The following is a 4,814-nucleotide window of genomic DNA, read 5'->3' as shown; positions in this document are numbered from 1 at the left end:
TGCGCCATGTGGTGACCCCTGCCAGTGCTGAGATGCTTACATGGCCACTGGACCCTCAAGACTTTCGACCGCTGGCCTATGATCTTCCTGCACTCGATGTCATTGCATGGCTTCGTGAGTCTAAAGAATAATTTGTGAACTAGTATTGACATATGGGGTAATGTTGGAACTGTGGAATTGGTCTGGATTGGGTTGAGATGTTTTCTTAATGCACAATTTCTCTTTGATATAAAGTTCTCTCTTACACACATATGAGTGTCTATGAATTTGTTTCTCTAGTCAACACAAACTGACACATTATGGTACCTTGGGAGTCAGGTACTAGAGAAACAAATCATAAAGATGGAGAGTTGATACTTGTTTGACTTCTGCCTCGTGGTAGTTTATCTTTGGCTAGCCAAAGGTCAAATATGTCCTTGCAGTTTACTCGATTGTTTTCTGGAAAGAATGTGGGACGTTAAAGTTTGGATTATTTGATTTAGTTTTTGTCTTTGGTTATTCCTCTTTGAAATGGTGAAAATGACTGTGATTAATGTATATTTTGAGCTCAGGGGGCAAAATCTCCCCTTGAATTTCTCAGAGCTGCTTAGGAAAAATGGCTGACAGAAAGTCAAAATGGCTGACAGAAAGCCTGGCTCTGGCTTAATGCTGTTAGAGGCCTAATCCCATATTTTTCATCAATGGAATAGTTTATATAAGGATTAAGATAAGATAGATAAGGCTTTAACTTCACTATTTTAAGAACTGAGGTTAGGACCTAATTTTACTTTGTTTATACTGATTTCTTCTGCTTATTGTTATTGATATAATGATTGATAGAGATGATTATTGAGAAGTCTGGAAACAGAGAGCTTGTAAACCCACTTGTATTCAGCCATTAAAATTGGATCATTAAATGGGTTCAGGACATGCCTATGAAGAAGTCTTTGAAAAGAGAAGCCCCAGCCCGTGCCTTCAGTGCTCAGGACACTTGAAGGTGAAGAGATTTGCCTAAGGGGGTTGTTGACAGATTGGGGGGATAAGGGAACTCTTTGAATTGTTAAATTTTGAACTAGTGGTTTTTGTCAGAAGCTGGAACCATGAAGAAAAATCCTCTCTAGAACCCAACGTTAAAGGGAGCCAGTGGAAGCCTAAAATGCTTGCTAGGTGACCACCTAGACCCACTTGTTGAGTGGAAGTTGGAGAAAAGCAGCAACAGAGATGGGTTGAGTTGGTCCATTGACATCCGTGGACCTGGTGGTTTATGGGGACTAGAGGAGAAGATGAGAGCAGGTTGACTAGTCTGAAGTTCTTGACCTAGCACAAGGGGACTTGGGTTGTTGACAATTTGTGACAGTGTCCACGATCTAAAGGCGAGGTGACAATGGACACCCTGTTGAGGCTAAGTGAGGCAGCCCACATTGAGTTGACCAGAATCCAACCAGGTGAAGAGAAGATTTTTGAGCCTGTGAACCAGTGCATATTGTTGTTGACTTTATGGATGGCCTGTCCTGATTTGACTTTGCTTATGGATGGAGACTCACAAGGTTCCAACTGGAAAGAAGATTCTTCACATTAAAGAATATGATTGTTTCCTCAGAGCACTGGGTTGATGTAAGTGGGCAGTGTAGAAATTGGATACCAAAAATGGGGAGAATAAAGTGGTTGGCTTACAAATTTTCATAGGTGCTGGAATATATTCATAGGATTATAAGATTATGGTGTGGGTGCTCACATAAGTATAGAATATCTATGTTTTCTTCACTTATAGAATGTTATATTTAAATGGGGTTGGCACATTTTAAATTTTATGCATTTTAGTTTTATCCTGTTGGGTACAGATATGATTTTATTATTGTTTGTTTGAAAATTATATATGGCTAAAGAGCTGTATGAAAGTGTCAAGTTGACAAGGGGTGGTTTGTGGTAGTTATACAATCTGTTGACAACATGAGACAATTAAGAATGAAGGGGTGGGGTTTAGCCAGTGAATAAGCACGCATCTTGGTGACCTCATTTGGAGGTGCTAAGGAGATAAATAGCTCACTGAAGGCAGAACAGACAGACACTCCCTACAAGACATTTGTGTTGATAAGACACATGGAGCTACACTAGAGCCCTGGAGGTGAAGGAGCCATAGAGACCCCTGCCAGTGCTGAGATGCTTACTCCACCACTGGATCCACAAGACTTTACATCCACTTGCCTGTGATCTTCTTGCATTCAGCATCATTGATGGCTGCATGAGTCTAAAGAAGAAGTTATGACTGGTATTGACATAGAGGGTAATATTGGACTATGGACTTGATCTAGACAGAGCCGAGATGTAGTCTTAATTCAAATTTTCTCTTTGATATAAAGTTCTCTCTTACATACATATGAGTGTCTATGAATTTGTTTCTCTAGTCAACCCAGACTAACACAGGAGATAACAAAGTATCTATTATAAAAGGTACAAGATGACAGCAAAGAATTCACAGATGGATGAATGTCCATGATCTGAACTCAATTATTGAAGGAAGAGGGCTAATAGACTGGATTAAGAAACAAAACCCATCAATCTGCTGTCTGCATGAAACACATCTGATGCTCATAGACGAAAACAGGCAGAGGATCAAAGGATGGCAAAAAGTATATCAAGCAAATGGCAATGTGAAAAAAAGCAGGAGCTACAATTCTGATCTCTGACAAAATGGATCTTACGGTACAGGCCATAACCAAAGATAAGTATGGGCACTGTATAATGCTTAAGGGATCAGTAGACCAAAACCAGTGAACATAATAAACATGTGCATGCCAACGAGAAACCCTTCTAATGTTTTCTTTCTTTTTAACAGCTTCAGTTTTATTCTTATATAATAAATTGGCACTTTAATAACCCTAAAATCCTTTAGAGGCAGGTTTCGTGGTTTTAACACATACACACACAACCTCAAAATCAAATGTTTCCATCAATTATTGGAATACATGTGTAGTTCACATCATTCAAAACATGTATTCACCTGCTGTGAGATAATCAAATTAAAAGCAGGCCGTGTTTGAAATGCAGGTAAGGAAGATTGCTTTTCCTCATCTTTTTAGGTGCGTGTTCCAAAACGGAGGCAATGGCTACCTCCTCATCGAGTTTTCATCTCGTCCTTTCCTTTCTGTGGTCACTTGGCAACCACCGAAGTCACTGCCTCTCCTGATCTGCATGGTGATTTCTCTTCTTCCTCTTGTTCGGCTCCTCCTGGGGCTCCTCCCCACCAAGGCCATCCACACTGCCGTTAGTCTACAGCTGGGTTTCTCCCTTGGACAAGACAGCTACCAGCTCTGTATTACCCTCTTCCACTCTGGAAGTCTCCAGGTCTTTCCTCTTTTTCTTTGGAGGATTTGCAGTCGTTTCTCCAACACCTGGCTTGCAAACTGGCCATGCTTAGTTGTCCTCGAATGAAAAGGCTCCAGCAGCATCAGTCTAAGCAAAACACTTCAGATTCAAGTTCATCTCCCACATTTATCTCCAGGGTTTGCCACTGCTCAGGCGGCATCTGCTCTGGTTTAGGGATAAAGGCATTGAAATAGCCATGTAGTAAACAACCAGTGTAGCTGGAAGACACTTTATTAACTGTGCCACAAGTTTTTGTCCTGGTTCAGGGCAGAAAATAGCAAAATCTGCTTCAATGTTAAGATGAATGTGTTCTTGATCATCATAAATATCTCCCAGTTCACCCACAACTCTGATGTTGTCATATAAAATAGGGACACCTAAAAGATAGCGTGCAAGCAGCAACGTAGGTTGGCAGCTCTAGGCAAGACATGGTGCTACCTGGCACCACCACTGGCTCTTTGGTAGCAGCCTTGGGCTGCTGCACTTCTGAACAACCAGCTGCCATGCGGCTATGCGGCTTGTCAGGTTTCTCCCTTTCTAAATTTTTCAATCAAATCCTTCAAAAGATGAAAACAGAAATCACAGGATCGACTATCCTAGTAGGAGACTTCGATACACCGCTCTCCAAGAAAGACAGATCTGTGGGAAATAAACTCAACTAGGAGGCTAGAGAATGATACAGTCCAACAACTCTGCTGGATAGATATATTCCGAGCTCTCCACCCAACTGCAATACACATTCTTTTCGCCTGCACATGGAACATTCTAAAAATAGATCACATGCTGGGGCACAAGTCAAGCTTCAGTACATTTACACATATAGAAGTCACTCAGACTTCCTTCCCTGGCCACTATGCCAGAAAGCTGGAAATCAATATAAGAAAGAACAGAAAAACAAGGGTAAGTACATGGAGCCTAAGTAACTTACTTCTTAAAAAGGACTGGGCATTGGCCCAAATTAAAGATGTAATTAAGACATTTATAGAAAATGATGAGAATACAATATACCAAAACCTATGGGATACAGCAAAGGCAGTTATCACATGCTAGTGATAAATGTGCATATGAAGAAGGAAGAGAGACTTATGGTCAATACCCTATCGCAAAACCTTCAGCAGCTGGAATGCAGTCAACAGAATGATCCTTCTAATAGTGAAAGAAATGAAATGACAAAAATCAGAGCAGAGATAAATGAGTGGGAAAACAAAAGCAATGGAAAAATCAACTCAGTAAAAACAGGTCCTTCAATAGGATTAACAGCATCAACAAACCTCCAGAAAACCTAACAAAAGAGAGGAAGGAACAGAAATCAATACCCAGCATGAGAGATGAAACAGGGAAAATAATATTGGACCCTCATGAAATTAAAAAATTAATGACACAGTACTATGAAGGGCTGTACTCCAACTAATTCAACAACTTGGAAGACATGGGCAAATACCTATAAAAACAAAACCTCCCCAAAGTAT

The 4,814-nt window shown here is 40.5% G+C and overlaps 1 pseudogene; it reads right to left on the bottom strand.

The window, feature by feature from the left end:
- Positions 1 to 2,994: 2,994 nt before the first annotated feature.
- LOC115871788 lies at positions 2,995 to 3,850 on the bottom strand (annotated as a pseudogene).
- Between the last annotated feature and the right edge of the window lie 964 nt (positions 3,851 to 4,814).

This window comes from Echinops telfairi, unplaced genomic scaffold (assembly GCF_000313985.2).
Source record: "Echinops telfairi isolate 266 unplaced genomic scaffold, ASM31398v2 ScPeMD7_7405;HRSCAF=8443, whole genome shotgun sequence".
NCBI classification, from domain to species: Eukaryota; Metazoa; Chordata; class Mammalia; order Afrosoricida; family Tenrecidae; genus Echinops; species Echinops telfairi.
The sequence above is the reverse complement of the archived record's forward strand: the minus strand, read 5'-3'. Positions and strand labels throughout refer to the sequence as shown.